At 39.8% G+C, this 25,229-nt stretch overlaps 1 non-coding gene across 1 annotated transcript; it reads left to right on the plus strand.

Moving 5' to 3' along the window:
- The first annotated feature begins 19,149 nt into the window (after nt 1–19,149).
- LOC148545317 (small nucleolar RNA R71) lies at nt 19,150–19,256 on the plus strand. Its single transcript, XR_015900471.1, has one exon. It is a non-coding gene; the product is annotated as a small nucleolar RNA R71 (small nucleolar RNA).
- Nucleotides 19,257–25,229: the final 5,973 nt, after the last annotated feature.

A 25,229-nucleotide genomic window follows, 5' to 3' on the forward strand; every position in this document is an offset into this window, starting at 1 on the left:
CCCAAGTTATCAGCAAATCCCTGGAAAGAGGTCTGGCCAACCCTATAAAAGAGGAATTGCTATAACTTAGAAGAGACCGACGTGACGAAGTCGGTCTCCTACAAAAAAATAAGTTATAAAAGTAATCCCTGAAAGAGACCTGACAAAGGTCCAAGAAAGAAGATTACAAAAAATAACTTAGAAGAGGACAACGTAAAGAAGTCGACCTCCTATAAACAAGTTATAAAAGTAATCCCTGAAAGAGACCTGACAAAGGTCCAAGAAAGAGGATTACAAAAAATAACTTAGAAGAGGACGACGTAAAGAAGTCGACCTCCTACAAACAACAAGTTATAAAAGTAATCCCTGAAAGAGACCTGACAAAGGTCCAAGAAAGAGGATCACAAACAATAACTTAGAAGAGGACGACGTGAAGAAGTTGACCTCCTACAAACAACAAGTTATAAAAGTAATCCCTGAAAGAGACCTGACAAAGGTCCAAGAAAGAGGATTACAAAATAACTCAGAAAAGAACGACGCAAAGAAGTCGGTCTCCCACAAATAAGTTATAAAAATAGTCCCTGAAAGAGACCTGACAAGGGTCCAAGAAAGAGGATTACAAAAATAACTGGAAAGCGGACCAACGTGAAGAAATCAGTTATGGAGTGCTAGAAATAAATACAAGTAAAAACGAGAAAACCGAAATACAAGTTGGACCCACATATCCACAACCTCAAAGGATTCTAGCTACAAGCAATAAGTACAAGGCAATCCAAAGAGGCCGAGCAGCAAGGCTCTAACACTCTCAAAACCCAGAAAGGTGTCAAGACAAGTGCAAACAAGCATAATATAAAATATTATAACAAGCTTCAGGGTCAGGCCCAAAAAGCTTGAAAGCTACTTGTTGTTTTTTCAAAATCAAAAGTTGCTAAACAAGCAACCAAAAGGAGTATCAACAGTCAGCATAATATTCAAGACTACAAAATAAAGAGTTTAAAAGCCCACAAGTCGGGCTATCCACACAAATATCCAAGAAAATTCAGCTAAGACTAGAAGACTTCTCGGCAGCATCAGTCTGAGGTGAAGGAAGGCGAGCCTGAAGAGGCACTGCATCCACCGTACCGTCGTCCCTATTCAGAATTTGACAATCGGGATATAACTCCGGACGAACGATCCCAGCGGGAGGAGCTATAGAAGTCGACACTTTAGCAGCAGGCACAGGAGGAGGCCCGACGTCATCATCATCCTGGTCGTCTGGGACAATCTTACCATCCCTTACAACGTTGTCCAAGCTGAAGAGAGTAAGGTCAATCTCAAGAGCAAGAACTTGAATCTGCTCCTTTAAATTATCATAAGCAGCATTTACGCTACCGACAAGATGACCTTGGAGCTCGGAGTAATCAACTCGGGCAGACTCCAACTCCTCCCTCAGACGTATTACCTCCCGATAAGATGTGACGTAACTGTCCTTATGCCTCAAAGCAGTGTCCTCGGCCAACCTCACAGAGGCCGCCAGGGCAAGAGAGCTAGCCTTCTCGTTCTCCAGATCCTTCTCCAGTTTGGCTACTTTTACCTCAAGCTCCTTCTTCAATCCCTTCATCCGATCAAACTCTTGTTTAGCCTCCTCCATGAAGGCTTTGGTGGCGTGAAGAGGAAGATTTTGAGCAGTCCGATACAGGGCAGCCCCCATATAGGCCATCTTGATGCTACTCCGAGTTATGAAGTCCAAATGGCGAAAGAGAGAGGCGTCGTCAGTAGGGACGACACCATAAGGACCGATCTGCTGGTCAACAAACTCCATCGCATCAAAATTAGGAGCGTCAAGGTTGAAAGGCTCAATTGTTTTTTGTTTTTTGTTGGGAGGAGCACCAGAAGTAGCGACAGAAGCCTATGGAGGGTCAGCCAGACGAACTCGAGGAGTGGGGATCACCTTCTTCGGCCCAGGAGAACTCGGCACGGGCGGCTTCATTGGAACTTAAGAAGATCCCTCTCCCGCCACCTTGGCCGAGATATTTTAAGCAGCAGCAGCCTTCTTTGCCTTTTTGTAGGCCTTCATGGAATCATTGTTTTTCGACATCTCTGAAAATACAGAATCAACCATAGTGATGAGTTACAATCCAGAAGAAGCAGAACTAAGAAACAAGTATAGAAACAAGTCGCACAGTACCCAAAGCAGTTCAAACCAAAGACGGGTCACTCAAAAACTTTTTTGTATCAAGATGGGGTGGTTCTCCCCATAAATCTTCAAGAACAACTACAAAAGCTTGTTCAACCTCGTCAAGCATCTCCCATGTATAGCGAGACACTCTCACATTCTTTTGCCATTCTAGAAGAAAGGCAGGCTCATCATTTTCATCAAGAAAAAAGGGGCGGGCCCCCTCAACAGCACGGACTCGGAAGAAATAATTCTTAAAATCTTTAAAAGACTCATCATACATGGCAAAAACTTTATGCCCCTGGGCCGACCTGAAAGAAACCCAGGAAGCTTTCTTTTTGGAAGACCCTCCGGGCTTGGCAGAAACAAAAAGATAGAGGAAAAGAGTCTGAGAAGGTGTTATGCCTAACTCTTGGCAAAGCAGCTGAAAAATCTTGATAAAACCTCAGGAATTCAGATGAAGCTGGGATGGGGCAATATTACAAGACCACAACAAATCGGTCTTGAAAGCAGTAAAAGGAAAGGTAATGTCCAACTGGCTGAAGAAATATTCATAGGCGTAGAAAAAGGGACGCTCCCCCTCGACCGAAGTAGGAAAACAAACCCTCTCATCAGATTCGGGCGCTACAAGCTTATAATCCCTCTCCCGGGCACTGCTACCACAAATCCTATGACGTTTCCTCAGCTCTATACAAAAATCAGCGTCCACCACAGAGACACACATCAAGACAAGGGAGTTCAGCCAATCAGACATCCCCTCGGGAACTTTAGAAGGCATCTCTACAATGTTATTGCGAGAAGACATGAGGCCAACTAATCCTACAATAAGAAAAGAAGATGGGATTACCAAAAAATATATCAGACGAGGGGCAAAATAACTCGACTAGAAGAACAAACAGAAAAGGAAAACCCCAAGACTCAAACCAAAGTCCTGGGGTATCCTTTGGAGGCAGTAACAAAACAAGGTTTCAGGAAAAATCCACAGCTTACGTCCTGGCATCTCTCAAACAAGAAAAGAAGATTTCAAATAGCAAACATTTTCATAGGAGAAAGATAAAACATAAAAGGTCATCAAAGCCACTCTCTTTTTACAGTCTATCAGCAAAAAGCATCGCCAAAAATCAAACATGCCAAGCGGAAATCGTCAAAGGCGCAACCTTTTTCAGAATCAAACAAAAACCAAACCAAATATCGCAGCAAACAGGGAAAGCTATCAATAGGGCAAAAAACCAAGGAGCAATCTTCGATTAAGTGAGTAAAGATGCCATTTTTCTGGGTATCGGACAGAAGCGACAGTAGAACATGCAAAGCCCTAGAAGCATCAAACAACAGGAAAGGCGAAAAGGTTCATGCAAAGGACGAAGAAACTCTCAGAACACACATTACAACAGCAAGTAGGCGCGACAAAAAAAGAAAGATCCAAACTTTCTCTAAGCAAAATCAAAACTTCACCACAAAAAACTAAAGACAAAGCAACAAAGACGAGAAGAAATTACAAATGAAACCAACCTGGAAAAAGGCAGAGCCTCAGAAGGGTCGAAGATGGAAAGACAGAATCGCCAGATCGCTGAATGACGCCGCAAAGGCAAAATATAGGCAAAAAGCAGAAGGTGAGAGAACAAAGGGAGAAGTTACAAAGAAAGATGAAGGAGAGAACCCGTTTTCTGAGTGCAGAAATTCAAAATAAAGCCAAACGAAATGGGGCAATTAATACCAATTAATGAAGGTATTAAACCCTCGCACGTTCCCAAGAACAAAGAGCTGATATAAAAGCGCGTGCTTTTAGAAGAAAAATGTTCCACATTCAAAAAGGTTCTACAAAGGAAGGAATCGACTAAATGCTTGAGTTCGGCTTCACTAGAGAAGGACCGAAGTCAAGGACTCGACTTCAAAAAAGAAGACTGAGCTCAAGCAGGGGCACTGTTCATACCCTGGGTCGAGCTATCCGACCTGGGATGATTGGCGACAAAACGACCGACCTCTTCAAGTCAGGCTATCTGATGCACGGAAACTTGTCTCTCAACAGATTTCCCTCGGCAAGTATACCGAATTGTCGTCAAGTAATAACTCACAAAAGAGTGAGGTCAAATCCTACAGGGATTGATTGGTCAAGCAACTTTAATTGGAGGAATGTTCTAGTTGAGCTAAGCAGAATTTGGTTTGAGAGTTGCAGGAAATTAAATGACGGGAAAGTAAATAGCAGAAAATGTAAATGCTGGAAATAAAGAGCTGAAAATAGATGACGGAAAATAAATTGCAGAATCTTAAATGGGAATGGGGAAGATGATCATAAAAGTAATTGGCAGAAATTAAAGAGAATGGGTAAGATCAGAAATGGGGAGTTCATTGGGCTTAGGAGATGTTGCATCCTCCGGATCAAGTTCATTTTCATCTCTTCCTCAATCAATGCATTCATTGATTTCCTTGGCAATCTTAAGTGATTGAATTCCAATTCCTTAGTAATTCAACCTCTCAAATCTTGATCAATAGCCAATTCCTTGGTCCAATTGCTCATGAGAAGAGATGAGGTATGGTCACTGATTATACCACATGTATTTCCAAATCAAAGTGTTGGTAGGATTATATGTCACTATATCCATCCAAACCCCAATTTGGTCCAACATGAGAAAGCATTTCTACCATGATCTCTTCATTCCTCTTCCAAGGTTCCGAAGAGATCCAAGTATGAATAGCTTCTTTTCCAAGATAACTACTCAATTGGGTGAAGATTGAAAGCTTTCTAGTAAAATCAAGAGAAAAGAAAGAAGAAGAATAATGAAAACTATTATTGATCCATCAAATTACAACAGAGCTCCCTAACCCAATGAAAGGGGTTTAGTTGTTCATAGCTCTGGGAATGGAAAACAAAGATGGAGAATGCATTCTGAAAAGTTAAACTAGAAGTTGCAGAGAAAGTAAAAAATACAGAGAGTAACTCTAATAATGCCCCAAAAGCCCATTTCTAGTTCAAAGTTCTCCCTATTTATATTATTCTTCTGATCTTCTAGTTGCTTCTTCAAGTCTTGGATATGGGCCTTTGGATCTTGAGTTGAAGCAGTTATCTTCTTCAGTGGGCTCAGCTTTACTTGCAGAGAAAGTGTGTAGTAGGTATGGACTTTAGCTTGGGGCGTTAGTGGTGTTAACGTTAAGTGAAACTGTGGGGTCGAGAATGTTAGTGACAATCACCTTTTTCACTAACGTTCCTAACCCAAAAATGGTCCACGTTAACTTCAACGTTAGTGGTACTAACGTGACCACTAACGTTGCTTCTTGGCCCTTCGCAAATGTTATTGGGGTTTACCTTTTCCAATAACGTTGAGAGTACCCCTTTCTCCCTACGTTAGAGTTCACGTTAGTGACACTTACCTTTGTCACTAACGCTTCAAAACGCCCCTTCTTCCCACGTTAGAGTTCACGTTAACTAGGTTAACGTGACTTCTAACGTGGTATTGATAGCCATCTCCAACGTTAGTGACAAAGGTGAGTGTCACTAACGTTGGCTCATCATCCCTCTTCTCCACGTTAGCTTCCACGTTAATGTAATTAACGTGGCAACTAACGTGGCTCATAGTGGCTTAATCTAAAGTTAGTGACAAAGGTGAGTGTCACTAACGTTGGTGATTCCTTACTCCCTCCACGTTAGAGTCCACGTTAACTAGGTTAACGTGACTCTTAACGTGGCAAATATGAGCTTAGTCCAACGTTAGTGACAAAGGTGACTGTCACTAACGTTGGCATTATCTTCCTCATCCACGTTAGAGTTCACGTTAACTGAGTTAACGTGACTCTTAACGTGGCCAGCTGCCACTTTGGAACGTTAGTGGCACTTACTTTTACCACTAACGTTGGAGTTTTACTTCTCTTCTACGTTAGCTTCCACGTTAACATAGTTAACGTGGCAACTAACGTGGGCTATGATGGCTCACGAAGGCGTTAATGGCGATCACTTTTCTCATTAACATTGCAAGCTAGCCTCCATTCCACGTTAGTGGTCACGTTAGCTAGACTAACGTGGCTATTAACGTGGTTCTTCCTTGCTTTCTTTGTCTTGAAATCAAGCAATAAAGTGCATCAAAGCTCTAATCCAAGTTATGAGACATGCATCATTCAATTTTGTCATTTAATTTATGCATAATTCTCATGAAATCATGTAAAATTCACAATGTTTGCTTGAATCAAGATGTAAGTGATTATTTACCCAAAACTTGCTTATTTCCTAAGAAAATGCATGAAACTACCCTAAAACCATAAAGAAAAGGTCAGTAAAACTGGCCAAAATGCCCTGGCATCACAACACCAAACTTAAAGCTTGGTTGTCCCTAAGCAAGTACTGGAACAAGAGAATGATGAATGAAATGACAAAATGAATGAATCATTCTTGTGGAAGTCATGTCCTCGATTTTATGGGGTTTCATGCATAGCAACTTAGGTTCATTCCTTTACTGGCTTTCAGACCTTTATCATGCCTTGGAATACTCACTTGAGGGCACCCTTTGAGACTGTTATTTATTGATCCCTTTGTCTTTCCAAGGTTTATTGCATCCTTAGGCTAAGTGTTCTGTGAGAGGGCGACTCTTTAAGATAAGTTTTCAGCCAACACTCCCGAACCAGTTGGTTCAAGGTGCTAGGTGTTGAAACACCCCTAAGGACTTACTCCCTCAAGTCTCTCTCCCCCATACATGCACACCACATGCTATTTCATGAGGTTTTATACTATAATTGTCACATATTATGAAAGAATGAATATCTCATGATTTTAAGCATAGCTTTGATGTGTTTGGTTGATTAATGATAGGTGAAGAAAGCTTGGAGAAAGGTTGAAGCAAGAAGGAATAGCTAGGAGTAAAGAGAAGACAATGGAATAAGTGAAATTGAACCAGGAAGCAAAAAGTTGGACCTAAAGTTAGCCTCAAACTTTTGCACAAACTTTTGGGTGAAAAGTTAGCCTCAACGTTAGCCCCTAACTTTGAGGCTAACGTTGGAACTTGAAAATCACTCCCTGGGTACCAAAAGTTTGCGCCAACGTTAGCCCATAACTTGGTGGCTAACGTTGGCGCCACAAGTGCACAAGGTAAGGCCAACGTTGGGGCCAAAGTTAGACCCCTAACTTTGGCACCAACGTTGGTATCAGCTGGATATGGGTGCTGATATGAAAAGTTTGGGCAAAAGTTAGCCCCTAACTTTTGCTCAAACTTTTGGTCCAACTTTTGCAAAACTCAAACCCGGTTCAATTGGTTCGTTTTGGTTCCTCTTCAAACTCCAAGAGCAATCAACCAAGGCCTCTTTCAACCCAATTCCACCAAGAGCAAAGGCCCAACTCAAGGCTTGAAGATCATTGGAAGAAAGTGTATAAATAGGATAGAATTCAAGTTCTTCAGAGAGCTTTCTTTTGGAATTTTCATAATAGTTTTCGGAGAGCTTTGGATATTGAGTGATCTTTAATTTCTTTGTCTTGGGGAAGGAGAATTCACTTCTCTTCCTCTCAGTTTTATTATTTTCAATTTCAATTACAATTGTCTTGGATTTTGGGTTGGAGAATTGAAGAAATTCTGTTTCAATCTCAATCTTGGATCTCACTGCTTTATTTACTGCTTGATTGGATTTCAATTTCTGTTAATTGCTCTTCATCCACTTTCTTTGAATTTCAATTACAATTTCTTGTTGGATCTAGGAAGGCATTGAGATCTAGACTTGGTTTTCTAGTCTCTGGGTCCTGAGATCTAATTTCCCAATTTTACATTCTCTGTTACTGTTTTCCATGTTCATTTACTTTTCTGCTCTGAGATCCAATTTGATCCCACACCTCTTCTACTTCTCTGCGTGATGCAATTTACTTTTCCTTGTTTAAATTCTGCAAATCCAATCCCCAATTCCCTTTACAATTCCAGCCGTTTACATTTCTTGCATTTTAAGATTCCGCAATTTACATTTCTTGCATTCTAAGTTTCTGCTATTTAATTTCGTGTTCTTTAAGATTCAGCACTTTAATTCCCTGTTCTCTTTACTTCCATGCAATTTAATTTCTGCAAATCACAAAACACTCAACCAAATCTTGATTCGCTTGACTAAATTAACCACTAAGCTAAAATTGCTCAATCCTTCAATCCCTGTGGGATCGACCTCACTCCCGTGAGTTTTTATTACTTGATACGACCCGGTACACTTGCCGGTTAGATTTGTGTGTTTTGGGAGAAATTTACTTTTCACCAAAATACTCATCAATGTCTCATGATTTGGATTAGAACTTTAATGCACTCTATTGCTTGATTTCAGGACAAAGGAAGCAAGGAAGAACCACGTTAGCAGCCACGTTAGTCTAAATAACGTAACCACTAACGTGGAATGGGAGCTAGCTTGCAACGTTAATGAGAAAAGTAATCGCCAATAACGTCCTCGAAGCCATCATAGCCCACGTTAAGAGTCACGTTAACTAAGTTAACGTGAACTCTAACGTGGAAGAAGAAAATGAAGCCAACGTTAGTGACACTCACCTTTGTCACTAACGTTGGACCAAGCTCATATTGGCCATGTTAAGAGCCACGTTAACTCAGTTAACGTGGACTCTAACATGGGGAAGCAAAAGAATGGCCAACGTTAGTGATACTCACCTTTGTCACTAACATTGAACTAAGCCAGTTTTAGCCACGTTAGTTGCCACGTTAACTTAGTTAACGTGGAAGCTAACGTGGAGGGAGCAAAAATCGCCAACGTCAGTGACACTCACCTTTGTCACTGACGTTGGAATGAGCCACTATGAGCAACGTTAACTCCCACGTTAATTTAGTTAACGTGGAAGCTAACGTGGATTTAAGAATGATGAGCCAACGTTAGTGACACTCACCTTTGTCACTAACGTTGGAGATGGCTATCACCACCACGTTAGAAGCCACGTTAACCTAGTTAACGTGAACTCTAACGTGGGAAATATGGGCATTTTGAAACGTTAATGACAAAGATAAGTGTCACCAACATTTTTGAAGATTTGGCAAGCCTACGTTAGAGGTCACGTTAGCCACACTAACGTGAACTTTAACGAAGGGGGAAAGGAGGATTCTCAACGTTATTGGAAAAGGTAAGTCCCAATAACGTGTGTGAAGGACCAAGAGGCAATGTTAGTGGTCACGTTGTTGCCACTAACGTTGAAGTTAACGTGAATTATCCTTTGGTTAGGAACGTTAGTGAAAAAGGTGACTGCCACTAACGTTCTCGAACCCACACTTTCACTTAATGTTAACGCCACTAACGTCCTAAGCTAAAAGTCCCTGCCCACTTCATACTTTCTCTCTGCAAGTAAAGCTAAGCCCACTGAAGAAGATAACTGCTTCAAACTCAAGATCCAAAGGCCCATATCCAAGATTTGAAGAACCAACTAGAAGATCAGAAGAGTAGTATATATAGGGGTAGTTTTGAATCATAACGGGGTTGGAAATTGGAGAACTACTCTCTGTATTTTACTTTCTCTGCAACTTTTAGTTTAATTCTCAGAATGTACTCTCCATCTATGCTTTTCATTCCCAGAGCTATGAACAACTAAACCCCTTTCATTGGGTTAGGGAGCTCTGTTGTAATTTGATGGATCAATATTAGTTTTCATTATTCTTCTTCTATCTTTTCTCTTGATTTTACTAGAAAGCTTTCAATCATCATTCAATTGGGTAGTTATCTTAGAAAAGAAGCTATTCATACTTGGATCTCTTCAGAACTTTGGAAGAGGAATGAAGAGATCATGCTAGAAATACTTTCTCATGTTGGACCAAATTGGGGTTTGGATGGATATAGTGACATATAATCCTACCAACACTTTGATTTGGAAATACATGTGGTATAATCAGTGACCATACTTCATCTCTTCTCATGAGCAATTGACTAAGGAATTGGCTATTGATCAAGATTTGAGAGATTGAATTACCAAGAAATTGGAAATTGATCACTTAAGATTGCCAAGGAGATCAATGAATGCATTGATTGAGGAAGAGATGAAAATGAACTTGATCCGGAGAATGCAACATCTCCTAAGCCCAATGAATTCCCCATTTCTGATCTTACCCATGCTATTTACTTTCTGCTATTTACCTTTATGCTAAACTCCCATTCCCATTTAAGATTCTGCAATTTACTTTCCGCTATTTACATTCAGCTCTTTATTTCCAGCATTTACGTTTTCTGCTATTTACTTTTCCGCCATTTAATTTTCTGCAAATCTCAAATCGAATTCTGCTTAGTTCAACTAGAACATTCCTCTAATTAAAGTTGCTTGACCAATCAATCCCTGTGGGATTCGACCTCACTCTATTGTGAGTTTTTACTTGACGACAATTCGGTATACTTACCGAAGAAAAATTGTTGAGAGACAAATTTCCGTGCATCAAGTTTATGGCGCCGTTGCCGGGGATTAATTGTGATTAACAAACTACCGGTTGGTTGATTACCTAGATTAGACATTTTCTTTTGTTTTGGCTTGTTCATGTAATTATTTTTGTTCTTTGTTTTCTATGCTCTGCAACTGTTTGTGTTAATGCCTCACCAAGAAGCCCCTGTTCGTGACAGCTCTGGCTCTTGGTGATTTTGTTATTAATACAACAGTTCCTTTTACTTAGCTTCTTTTCAAATAAAGTTGCCATATGATCACATTCTAAGTTTGGTGTTGCCCTGCAACAATCTGTTTTCAATCTTTCTGGATACTTGCATCAATTCTAAGAGAAAGTGTCACACTGAGTTTGGTGTGCCACTTATTTTTCTATGCAATGTATCCAGCAACACCACTTGTTTGTACAATCATAATGCCTTTGCTTCTTTGGCCTGCAGTGTTATCCTTAATTTTTGCTTGCTTAACCGCATACATCACTTACAATTCAGTATGTAAGACGTTCATGACCCATCATAGACCCCACCACCACTGTTTTATTTGCTGCTTGAAGACAAGCAATTAGTCTAAATTGGTGTGGGAAGGGAGAAAAGTATGAGAAAAAGGGCAACAACAATGAAGATAAACTACAAGGTGGTAAAGTTCCTTTTTCCTCTTACTTATTCCAGTACATTCAATTGCATGATTGTCTTCTAATTTTTTTGTATGTATGTGTGCTTGCTCCTTATGAATAAGCATAGTTTGATTTTTGAATTACAATATGACATTATGATTGCCATCTTGAATTTTTGTGAGTCCAAAGCAATGAAGTTTCATGATCATAAACAAACAAGGTCATTTAAGAAGAAGTTAGCATGAGCATATAAGTATTGGGAAGCTAGCATGACTATTGTTGCTCAATTACATTTGAATTTATTTAAATTGAAGTTTTCATCTAGGATATTTTATGAAATTTTTGAAATCATGAAAACCTTGAAAAAGCAATTGCAAATGAGGCAAGAAAAGAAAAGGGAGAGAATGAGAAAGCTGAAGGCTCTGAGTACCAATGACAATTCAATTGTTAAGTACTTGTGGTGTTTATGTATCAAGCAAAAAGCTTGAAAACAAAACATTTAGAGTCAAGGCTAGGCTCAAGTGCAAAAGCAATCCCTCAAAGCTCAAGGCTCTGAGCATCAATGATTAGAGAGTCAAGAAGACAAGAAAACAAAATGAGCTAAAAGAGTCCTCTGATTAAATGCTTGTGGTGCTTATGTATCAAGTGGTAATACTTGAAAGCATTTAGAGTCGTAGCTTTCAAATCATGGTGCAAAGCACCTAGAAGATAAGATAAAAAGAGAATGAAAAGCTTGTTCAAGGAAGAAACATACAGAAAAGATTTCATAAAATGAGCTAGATAGAGGCATCAATCATCTGAAGTTCTTTTGTGATTGTTGCATGCATAGAAAGCTAGCTAACCATGAACATTACACTGCTACTCTTCTTACCTTGGATTGTCAAAACCTTATTGCATGATTCTCTTCTTGCTTGGGGACAAGCAAGATTTAAGTTTGGTGTTGTGATGCCAGGGCATCATGGCCTGTTTTTCTATGCTTCTTCAGTAGATTTTAATTCAGATTTCTGCTGATAAAGAAGCAAAAGCATGAAAAATCTCTGCATGAAACAAAATCTCAAGCATAGGTGAATTTTAGTTAATATACATGGTAAATATGATGAAATAGATCACACTAAGTGATGTTTTGATTTTGAGTATTATTAGCACACTTAGTATATAAAGATCATCTTGTATATTACCTTGATGCACTTTGTTTGTTTGATTTCAGGCCAAAAGAAGCAGAGAAGAGCCACGTTAGTGGCTACGTTAGTTACACTAACGTGGGCACTAACGTGGAAGGAAGGAAAGTTGGAACGTTAGTGGGAACGTTAATGGCATCAACTTTGAAGAAGGAGCAGTGTTAGTGGCAAAAGTGAGTGCCAATAATGCTAGCGAAGGTGCAAGAAGACCCACGTTAGTCTCCACATTAGTTACATTAACGTGGGAACTAACGTGGAAGGAAAGGGAAACGCCAACGTTAGTGGAAAAAGTGAGTGCCACTAACGTTTGCGAAGCAAAAAGACCCACGTTAGCTTCCACGTTAACTACATTAACGTGGGAACTAACGTGGAAGGAAAGGGAGATGCCAACATTAGTGGAAAAGGTGATCTCCACTAACATTTGCGAAGCAAAAAGACCCACGTTAGCTTCCACGTTAACTACATTAACGTGGTAGTTAACGTGGGCAAAAGTCTCACCTGGCAGCCTGACCATGCCTTCTTCAAACAAGAATAACTTGAGCCACAAAACTCCAAATGAGGTGATTCCAGTGGCATTGGAAAGTAGGATTCCAGAGCTTTCCAAGAATATATGGCACTACATGGTGGACACTAAATTTGAGGGAGAAAACCTGCCCCGAAAGTGCAAAGATGAACATGGTATCAACCTGTAGTAAGGCCAGCTGACCTCTTCACCTTCCAAGAAGTATAACTCGAGTTGTAGAGCTCCAAATGATGCGCTTCCAAAGGCGTTGGAAAGTAGACATCCAGGGCTTTCCAATAATATATAATAGTATGGGGTGGACATTAAGTTTGAGCTTCCGAAACTGGCAATATTCATCCCCTGATCGCTAACGTTATTGTGACTCACGTTTTCCAGTAACGCTAGCAACTATGCCAGCGACCTTGTCCACTTCAAAGGAGCATAACTTGAGTTACAGAAGTCCAATTGAGGTTATTCCAGTTGCGTTAGAAAGCTGACATTCATAGCTTTCTAACAATATATAATACTCTATAGTGGGCATGAAATTGGAGCACAAACCAGAGGCATCTTTTAAGCCCCAAAACACCAACTGGGTAGCAAGTGTGACGTTAGCCACACTAACTTTAGCACTAACACCACACTTGTAGTGTTAGTATGGCTAACGGCAGAAATAATGCCAAGTCATCCTGGACCTCAATTTGATTCACTTCTCTCTCAAGTCCACTTCAAAGCTCAAGCAAGCAAGCAAGCCCACAAGTGTCAACCAATCAAGGCCACAAGAAGCATATAGAATAGAAATTTTCATTTCATTGTAATTTGCTTTTAATTTCATTTTGTAATTTAGGAGAGCCTATATAAAGGCCTTAGTTTTTACATTCTGGAATACGGGAACGGAGAATTGAAGGAAGGGGGAGAGAGTGAAGACCAATTCGAACTTCTGTGAATTGGCACACTTCAAGGGGAGTGGGTCTTCGGACCCCTCCCCTCCCACACTCTTCTTCCTTTTCTCTTCTTTTCTTCTTTAGGAGTAGTTTCGTTTTCTTTGTAGTTTTCATTTATGAATTTTGAAGTTTCAATTTTAGTTTCAATCTCTATCTTTAGTTTTCTGCACTTTCTTTCTTTTCTATTTTGGTAGAGCAATGATCAACTAACTCTATTCATTGGGTTAGGGAGCTCTGTTGTAATTCGATGGATCAATAATAGTTTTCATTACTCTTCTTCTTTCTTTTCTCTTGATTTTACTAGAAAGTTTTCAATCTTCATCCAATTGGGTAGTTATCTTGGAAAAGAAGCTATTCATACTTGGATCTCTTCTGAACCTTGGAAGAGGAATGAAGAGATCATGCTAGAAATGCTTTCTCATGTTGGACCAAATTGGGGTTTGGATGGGTATGGTGACTATAATCCTACCAACACTTGATTTGGGAATGCATGTGGTATAATCAGTGACCATACTTCATCTCTTCTCATGAGCAATTGACCAAGGAATTGGCTATTGATCAAGATTTGAGAGATTGAATTACCAAGGAATTGGAATTTAATCACTTAAGATTGTCAAGGAGATCAATGAATGCATTGATTGAGGAAGAGATGAGAATGAACTTGATCCGGAGGATTGCAATATCTCTTGATCCCAATGTTCATTTTATTTTTAGTTCTTACATTTACTTTTCTTGCCATTTTACTTTGCTGCACTTTATTGGTTTCTTTACTTTTATGCCATTTACATTTCCTTGTTGCTTATCACTCCAATATGATTCGTCTAACTAGGATAATCAGCCAACTATTGATTGCTTAATCCGTTAATCTCTGTGGGATTCGACCTCACTCTTTTGTGAGTTATTACTTGACGACAATTCGGTATACTTGCCGAAGGGGAATTTGTTGAGAGACAAGTTTTCCGTGCATCAACATCCCTCAAGGTTCAAGCCCTTGGTGCCTAGCCTTATTCTTTATTACCTTTCTTTCTTTTTCAACTCTTAGTGTTCTTTTCCTTTTTCTTATTGGGATCTTATTATTTAACTAGTCTCATGGGGTGTGTTTCAAGCATATGATTCAGGACAGATAGTTGCCTTCCCACCTTGTTGGTGAACCAACTTAGCTAAGTGATTACTACACCACAAATTTAAGGACTTACTCCACAAATTGAACTCCACTCTGGTCTTTCATAACAACTCTTTTTATTTAGCTTAAAAGGACATTCATACAATAAGCAAGATGCAGATGAAGATAGGTAACTTGAACCAGCACACATATGACAAAAATAAGAAAAATATTAAAGACAGCATTGAAAAACCTAAACTACCATGGAAGCATGTTCTATTTCATACATGATTTTCCTTATTTAAAACTTGAAAAAGATGGGACAATGAGGGAACTCCACCACCTTTTACTTATGAGGTTGTTCGTGCTCTCCTTCTTGTTTGTCCTCTTTGTGTCCACTTGTGCTTCCTTGCATCCGTGCCAGTCTAGCTTTTTTTCCAATCCTCAAGTGCCTTCTTTACTGATTCATGACTTTTTTCTACCCTCTCTCTTTCTTCTCGCGCTAATTCATCCTTCACTTCTTCATAGCTTGTGATTCCCGGATGTAGTATAGGCAGTTGTCCAACTAAGTATCCGAGTCTGGCGTGAGTGTTCACATGATGTCTAGTCTGGTTCATGTAAACTCCTTCTGAAAACGTCCTGTATTCATCAAAGAGTTCTGCCTGTTCTAACTGTTTCTGATGCATTTTATGTATGTGTGCACCTTGATGTGCTTGGATGTTGATTAGCTTTTGGATGGCCTCTTATTGTTGATCCTACCTTTGTTCCAACCTGTGGAAGGATTCACCCCATTGTTTTCCTTGTTCCAGTTGCTGCTCCATCATCTGCTTTTGATAAATTTGGGCTTTCCATTGGGATCTCTCACCCAGTCCGCTCCTTGTACGCAGATATCTTTCACAATCTGGTTATAATCAGGACTACCATCTATTCGAGATTGATAGCTCTCTTCTTCAAATGGTATGGTTCGTAGCTTCAACACCCTCATGATGCTCATGGGACTAAAATCCACCGTTACTCCTCTCACAAAGCTTATATAGGATTCCTCTTTCCTATCATACCTCAATGCATTTGCGTAAAACTCTCTTACGAGCGTTGCATTTATTCTTGCGGTAACTGGATCGGTGAGGAGCTCCCATTTTCTCTTTTCTACCTTCTCTGTGATTTCGAGGTACTCAGTTTTCTTGACTTGAAAGCCTAGCTCATATATGATCTCCTTATCAGCCATCCATCCAAATTGAAGTTCATGGTGAAAGGTTCTAAACTTCTTTTCATCAAAAGGGCGTTGCTCCATAGGCTCCTTCCCCTTTCTTCTTTTAGAGCTTGATGATGCCATGAGTAAGAGTTGATGTGTGAAAGTGTTGACGGGTTGTGGATAAATGGTGGAATTCGGTTGGGTTTGGATAGGGTGAGATGAAGGGATTTGGTTTCCAAAGGTGTGAAGTATAAAGAATGGGAATTGGAATGTGAAGGGGAGTACGGACTAGGAATCACTTATATAGGGAAGTGATGAGTGAATGAAAGGTGTGGATTGATGGGGTGGGTGTGTGATAGACGGATGGGGTTTAGCAATGGATGAGCACAAGGATCATCAACTTTATGATGGGGTTGGTTCAATTTCCAAGCTTGTTCTTCTTCCAATGTTGCATGGCAACAATTCCCAATGCAATCCCCTTGAAGATACGTGTATAGTCCTCTCTTTTTGTGGTGGCCGAATCCTCCTTCAATTGTCCCATCAATTCTCCTACAAAATAAAAGAAATATGATTAATAAAATTGTGGAAAGTGGCGGCAAAATTTAAAAAAAAAAAAAAAGAAGAGAAAGAGTAACTACTTTTTAAAATTTTTGTTTCTAGTTACTAATTGCTATTCATGAGTGCAAACCAACTAACCAACTAAATGTCCATGTATGCAACATTGGTGACACCAAACTTAGTTTGTGGCACTGTAGTGTAAGAAGATTTGTTCAAGGTGCTAAGAGTGACATGTTAGGAGTTGCATTCATATTCTCTCAGTGTGCCTTGAACACCAAACTTGTTCTTCACTATATGTTGCATTCAAGGATATGTCAAAGTTGATTTGAATTTCATGAACCTTGCTTTATTAACTACTTTAAAAGCATGTAAAACATGGGTTGCCTCCCATGAAGCGCTTCTTTAGCGTCACTAGCTTGACGTTTTGCCTTTTGTCAGGGTGGTTGGTAGTGCTTCAGATCTTCTCCTCTTGCAGTAAACTTATATCCATTGGCTTCATCAAGGATTTCTACATGTTCTATGAAGAGAACTTTGTTGATGGTGAAAACCTTGGGTAGCTGAGATGGGATGGTGGGGAGATGAGGTGGGATATTTGGGAAGTAAGCTGAGATCACTTTATCACCTGGAGAGAAATCTTCTGTAGGGATCTTCTTGTTCCTCCATCTCCTTGGTGCCTTCTTCTTTGTTTCTTTTGCTGTTATCCTACTCTTTGTGGTCTCTTTTCCTAGGGAGATTTTGTTGCTGGTCTCATATGATTCTGGTGGTTTGGCTCCACTTGAGTTTCCTTTAGCTGTAACACCTTCTGGCTATTTTGCTTATCTACCAAGGGGATTCCCAGGTGTACATTTTGTGCTTCAGTGCTTGTTTCTTCCACCAGTGCTTTGTTGTGATTTTCCCTTGGTTCCTTGTTTTCCTAGTCTATTTCTTGTGAGGGTTTGAAGACATTGAATGCGAGTTGTTCATCATGTATCCTCAGTATTAGCTCTCCTCGCTCCACATCTATGAGTGCTCTGGCTGTAGCTAGGAACGGTCTTCCCAATATGATTGGGTGGATGGGACTCTCTTCTATTTCCAATATGACAAAATCTGTGGAGAGGAAATAGTTTCCCACTTTCACCAACACATTTTCAACCACTCCCACTGCTTGCTTTTGAGTTTTGTCAGCTAGCCTGATGACTACGTCTGTGGGCATTAGCTCATTGATCTGTAGCTTCTTCATTAGAGATAGAGGCATTAAATTGATGCTTGCTCCCAGGTCACAGAGTCCCTTATCAATCAGTGTTTCTCCTATGGCACAGGGAATGTGAAAACTCCCTGGGTCCTTCCTTTTTGTAGGCAACTCTGTTTGAATGAGAGCACTGCACTCCTTATTCATCACTATTGTTTATCCTCCCTTGAGTGAGTTTTTCCTGGTTAGCAGCTCCTTCATATACTTAATGTATGAGGGCATTTGTTGGAGGGCCTTGATGAATGGTATATTTACATGGAGAGATGCAAACATGTCAAGAAACCTTGAGTATATTCTCTTCTCTACACCACCATTGAGTATTTGGGGAAAGGGTGCATAGGGTCTCAGCAGCTCCTTCTGTGTGATTGTGGTTTCTTGATGATTCTCTTCCTGCTTTCCTGCTGATGTATCTTTAGGTTGTTCTAATGGTTTGTTCGGCTCTTCCTCAGTCTCCTTATCACTTATAGTAACCATCTTGCAATCTTCCCATCTGACCTTCTTTGCTTCACCTCTCGGATTTTTCTCTGTGTCACTTGGGAAGCTATCAGTAGGTTTGGGGATCTTCTCAGAAAGGTATCCCACTTGAAACTCCAGCCTCTTGATGGTGTCTCCCTGGTTCTTGATATTGGCTCGCACCTCCTCCTTGAACACCTTGTTATCTTGGATTTCCTTACATATGCCCTCAAGTAGAATCTCAATCCTTGATAGTCTTTCTTCCGATGATGGAGAGTTGAGATTGGAAGGATGAGAAGGGTTATTTTGACTTTGGTATGGATGTTGAGAGGTGTTGTTAGGTGGGTGTTGCTATGACCTCTGTGTGGAGTGTTGGTGAACTGCATTGTTGTTGGGGTTGTGGCGTCTCTGATCTTAGCATTGATCCTGTTGGTTTTCCCACCCAAAGTTTGGGTGGTTCCTCCAACCGGGATTATATGTTTTGGAGTATGGGTCATAGTGCTGCCTAGGTGAATTTCCAATGTAGTTGGCTTGTTCCTGATCACCCTCTGCTTCTTCATTCACTCCTTCTTGAGCTGCTGCTGAGGTGGTGATTGCTACCACTTGATTCCTCTCCATCTTTTTGGTAAGGTCAACCAACTGCTTGGTAATAAGCTTGTTTTGAGCTAGCAGTGCATCCACATTGTTTAGCTCCATCACTCCTCTAGTGTTGCCTCTTTCAGAAGCATAGAAGTAGTCATTCTCTACTACAGTCTCAATGACATCTATGGCTTCTTCAATGGTCTTCTTCTTGTTCAGAGATCCCCCGGATGAGTGGTCTACTGCCTTCTTTGATTCATACGAAAGGCCTTCATAGAAAATATGCAACTGCACCCATTCATTGAACATATCTGGCGGGCATCTTCTTGTCAAGTCCTTAAACCTCTCCCATGCTTCATATAGAGTCTCACCATCTTGATGCCTGAAGGTTTGTACCTCAGCTCTCAACCTGTTGATTCGTTGAGGAGGATAGAATCTTGCTAAGAATTTGTTCACCACGTCTTCCCAAGTTGCTAAACTCTCCTTTGGAAAGGATTTCAACCATTTAGATGCTTTGTCCTTGAGTGAGAAGGGAAACAGAAGTAGTCTATAGGTGTCAGGGTGAACACCATTAGACTTCACAATATCGCATATCCTCAGGAAGGTGGTTAGATGTTGATTGGGGTCTTCTTGGACACTTCCTCCGAATGAACAATTGTTCTGAACAAGGGTGATGAGCTGTGGCTTTAGTTCAAAGTTGTTGGCATGTATGGTTGGCCTTTGGATGCTACTTCCATAGTTTCCTAGATTTGGGTTGATGTAAGAACCCAGAACTCTTCTCTCTTGTCCAGCCTGATGCGCTGGACCTTCTCTGCCATGGTTGTGAGCCTCTTCTTCATGATGGTTCTCCATATTCTCATCCATGTTTGGTTTAAAGTACTCCTCCTCTTTCTCAACACCAACTACTCTCTTCCCTCTTGCTTCCCTCCTTAATCTAAGGAAGGTCCTCTCAGGTTCAGAATCAAAGGAAGTTGAAGCCCTGCTTCTTCTACCTGTCATACACCCAATAAGGCACAAGCAAGAAAGATAGATGCAGACAATATTTTCTGTAGAAATGCTGTTAGTGTGAGTGATACAATATATCAAACAGTTAGTGGGTCAGTGAACCAAATATTAAAACAAAATGCAGGTAACACAACTAATGGGTGAAAGGTAAAGGGAAAGAAATAACTCAAGCTGAAAGTAAATTACTTAGTTGAAACTTAATCAAACAAAAGGAAAATGCTCAATCTAGTTATCCACCAATTTAATCATTGTTGATACAAAATCAATCCCCGGCAACGGCGCCATAAACTTGATCACGAAAACTTGTCTCTCAACAGATTTCCCTCGACAAGTATACCGAATTTTCGTCAAGTAATAACTCACAAAAGAGTGATGTCGAATCCCACATGGATTGATTGGTCAAGCAACTTTAATTGGAGGAATGTTCTAGTTGAGCTAAGCAGAATTTGGTTTGAGAGTTGCAGGAAATTAAATGACGGGAAAGTAAATAGCAGAAAATGTAAATGCTGGAAATAAAGAGCTGAAAATAGATGACGGAAAATAAATTGCAGAATCTTAAATGGGAATGGGGAAGATGATCATAAAAGAAATTGGTAGAAATTAAAGAGAATGGGTAAGATCAGAAATGGGGAGTTCATTGGGCTTAGGAGATGTTGCATCCTCCGGATCAAGTTCATTTTCATCTCTTCCTCAATCAATGCATTCATTGATCTACTTGGCAATCTTAAGTGATTGAATTCCAATTCCTTGGTAATTCAATCTCTCAAATCTTGATCAATAGCCAATTCCTTGGTCCAATTGCTCATGAGAAGAGATGAGGTATGATCACTGATTATACCACATGTATTTCCAAATCAAAGTGTTGGTAGGATTATATGTCACTATATCCATCCAAACCCCAATTTGGTCCAACATGAGAAAGCATTTCTAGCATGATCTCTTCATTCTTCTTCCAAGGTTCCGAAGAGATCCAAGTATGAATAGCTTCTTTTCCAGGATAACTACTCAATTGGGTGAAGACTGAAAGCTTTCTAGTAAAATCAAGAGAAAAGAAAGAAGAAGAATAATGAAAACTATTATTGATCCATCAAATTACAACAGAGCTCCCTAACCCAATGAAAGGGGTTTAGTTGCTCATAGCTTTGGGAATGGAAAACAAAGATGGAGAATGCATTCTGAAAAGTTAAACTAGAAGTTGCAGAGAAAGTAAAAAATACAGAGAGTAATTTTAATAATGCCCCAAAAGCCCCTTTCTAGTTCAAAGTTCTCCCTATTTATATTATTCTTCTGATCTTCTAGTTGCTTCTTCAAGTCTTGGATATGGGCCTTTGGATCTTGAGTTGAAGCAGTTATCTTCTTCAGTGGGCTTAGCTTTACTTGCAGAGAAAGTGTGCAGTAGGTATGGACTTTAGCTTGGGGCGTTAGTGGTGTTAACGTTAAGTGAAACTGTGGGGTCGAGAACGTTAGTGACAATCACCTTTTTCACTAACGTTCCTAACCCAAAAATGGTCCACGTTAACTTCAACGTTAGTGATACTAACGTGACCACTAACGTTGCTTCTTGGCCCTTCGCAAACGTTACTGGGGTTTACCTTTTCCAATAACGTTGAGAGTACCCCTTTCTCCCTACGTTAGAGTTCACGTTAGTATAGTTAACGTGGCCTTTAACGTAGGCTTGCCAAATCTTCGAGAGCGTTAGTGACACTTATCTTTGTCACTAACGCTTCAAAATGCCACTTCTTCCCACGTTAGAGTTCATGTTAACTAGGTTAACGTGACTTCTAACGTGGTATTGATAGCCATCTCCAACGTTAGTGACAAAGCTGAGTGTCACTAACGTTGGCTCATCATCCCTCTTCTCCACGTTAGCTTCCACGTTAATGTAATTAACGTGGCAACTAACGTGGCTCAGTGGCTTAATCCAACGTTAGTGACAAAGGTGAGTGTCACTAACGTTGGTGATTCCTTGCTCCCTCCACGTTAGAGTCCACGTTAACTAGGTTAACGTGACTCTTAACATGGCAAATATGAGCTTAGTCCAACGTTAGTGACAAAGGTGACTGTCACTAACGTTAGCATTAGCTTCCTCATCCACGTTAGAGTTCACGTTAACTGAGTTAACGTGACTCTTAACGTGGCCAGCTGCCACTTTGGAACGTTAGTTGCACTTACTTTTACCACTAACGTTGGAGTTCTACTTCTCTTCCACGTTAGCTTCCACGTTAACTATGTTAACGTGCAACTAACATGGGCTATGATGTCTCACGAAGGCGTTAATGGCGATCACTTTTCTCATTAACGTTGCAAGCTAGCCTCCATTCCACGTTAGTGGTCATGTTAGCTAGACTAACGTGGCTACTAACATGGTTCTTCCTTGCTTCCTTTGTCCTGAAATCAAGCAATAAAGTGCATCAAAGCTCTAATCCAAGTTATGAGACATGCATCATTCAATTTTGTCATTTAATTCATGCATAATTCTCATGAAATCATGTAAAATTCACAATGTTTGCTTGAATCAAGATGTAAGTGATTATTTACCCAAAACTTGCTTATTTCCTAAGAAAATGCATGAAACTACCCTAAAACCATAAAGAAAAGGTCAGTGAAACTGGCCAAAATGCCCTGGCATCACTATCCGATCTCTTCTCAAAGAGGTCGGCCAAATCGACAGGAAAGCCCAATAAAGGGCCCAAATAGAGGAACACAACCCAAATCCACCGGCCCTCCAAGCCCATAGAGATAAGGACGGTTCCCTTGAAGATATGCTGACCTCAACTCAAAGATAAAGATAAGATAAGATAACTAACTTATCTTATCTAGAAAAGGTCACTCTACAACCACTATAAATACACTGGAGCACCCAGGTATAACTCATACTCTAATTCTACAATAAACCTGCTTAATACCCGTGCTAACTTAAGCATCGAAGTCTCTTGCAAGTACCCCCCACCCTCTGGTGATCAAGGATCAGAAGTGAAGCCAGTCCAACAAGTTGGACACAACAGCTCCGGCCGCCACCAGCCAGCCAGACACGTCATCTCCGACCAGTACAGAAGATCTCATCCGAGATTGGCCTACAGTTTCAGGTAACCCTCGGAACACCACTCATACAAACTAATACCATAATATACCATTTACATCACCAAAATCTCCCCATCATACCATAACCAATCGTACTTCAATATTATACCATCTCACACCTAAATTTCTTAATTAACAAATAAGATCATCAACAATCCATCATCTATGCATATTCATCATTATCAACTTGTCAACCATCATTCAATCATCAATTAACATTCTAGTTCCATCACAAACAATAATCATCAACAAATACTCAACCCATAACAACAATTATCATCAAGTGCTACGCATTTAACATACTTTATCATTCCAACTTATCCTATGATCCTCTAGCCTAAGTTTTCACAAGACATTACATATTATATCCAAGAAACCAAAACCATACCGTGGCCGATTTCTTCCCTAAGCCAAAAACACCCAAATCGGTGAGGTCACAAGCCTCCGACACTGAAACCTCAGCCCCCAAGGCATAAACAAGCATCCAATCTCTTCAATTGAGTTTCAATCACATATATACATTACCTAACACATATTATCACATTCACATGCACCAACTTAATGCTCATTCACAATTAACCAAGGAATTTACTAGGGTTTGAGGATACTTACCTTATATGTGCCTGATGTAGTATTTTATGTTGATCTAGAATTCCTGAATAAATTGGATCACTTCGTTGCAAGTATAGTCTAGACTAACAACTAATCCTCTATCAAAGTTTAATTTTATTTGTCACGAATGTAAACCAATAAAAATAGCGAGAGTATTAGATCTTGGGTCATCTCTGATAATGAGTTTTGCTCGATGGTTTAGAATTTCTCTTCTAGAAATAAGAACTTCATTGTAAGCATAGTTCTAAACCAACAAACAATTCCCACATCAAAAATTTGAGTTGTCACAAGTACAAACCCCAATAAGAATTAACCGGAGTATTTGGACTCCGGGTCGTCTCACAAGGAATTGCAATGAAGTGCTCAATTATTGGCTATGAAGGGAGTAAGGGGGTTGGTTTTATGTTTTTGCAAGAAATTAAGTGGCAAGAAAAATTAAATGACAAGAAAGTAAAATGATAAGAACTAATAAAATAAAGGAAAAGAACTCTTGGCTAGACATAGGTAATTGAGATCACCATCCTTGTCTACATACCAAATATTGATAATTATGAGAGGCCAACCTATTAAGTCTACTTCCAAAGCCTTAAGTACGTAATATCTACTCCTAGGCTTGAAGTACGTCAAATAGGTTTGATCACATCAACCCATAAGTCCCAACCTACCTACTAATTAGATTAGTAGTGGGTTGGCGTCAATGAGTGTCAAATTGATCACCAAGGATTCTCAAATTACCAATTCAATAAGACCCAATGACTCAAGGTCACTCAATTCCCTTAGCCTAGGCCAAGAGCAAAGAAAACTACTCAAAAACTAGAGGAAACATTTTATCAAACACCTAGAGTGCAAGAAAAGTAAACATCATCAAGTTAAAGAATTAAAGGAACCCATGACTAACATAAGCAGGAATTCAACAATAACAATGAAGATGAACATAAAAGAGCATGGAAACATAAAATTGCATTAAAGAAAAATAAGATCCAACAATTGTTCATAAACATAAAAGAGAGCAAAACAAGAAATTAACAAGAGAAACTAAGAAGATTAAGACAATAGAACACTAAAATGTAATGAGAATTAAAATCAAAAGAAGAATTGAAAATTGGATTTAAGAAAATTAAACCTAAACTACCCTAAATTATAGAGAGAAGGGAGAGCTTCTCTCTCTAGAATTCTACCTACAACATGATGAAAACTAAACTATGACTACTTGGTTCATTCCCCTCTCAATCCTTGGGTTCAATAGCATCAGAAATGAGTTGGATTGGGCCCAAAATGAGCTAGAAATCACCCCCAACGAAGTGCAAATAGTGGACCCACGCAGCTCCATTGGCGCACACGCGTACATGGCACGTGTGCGCCCTTGAACGCAAAGCAACATATGGCATATTTTATATCATTTCGAAGCCCCAGATGTTATCTTTCTAACACAACTAGAACCGCCTCATTTGAACCTCTGTAGCTCAAGTTATGGTCGTTTGAGTGCGAAGAGGTCAGGCTTGACAACTTTACGGTTCCTTCATTTCTTCATGAGTTCTCCCACTTTGCATGCTTTTCTCCTCACTTCTTCCATCCAATACTTGCCTTATGAACCTGAAATCACTTAAAAAACATATCAAGGTATTGAATGGAATTAAAGTGAATTAAATTTAGCTATTTTAAGGCCTAAAAAGCATGTTTTCACAT

This window comes from Arachis ipaensis, chromosome B9 (genome assembly GCF_059453495.1).
Source record: "Arachis ipaensis isolate K30076 ecotype BB chromosome B9, ASM5945349v1, whole genome shotgun sequence".
NCBI lineage: Eukaryota > Viridiplantae > Streptophyta > Magnoliopsida > Fabales > Fabaceae > Arachis > Arachis ipaensis.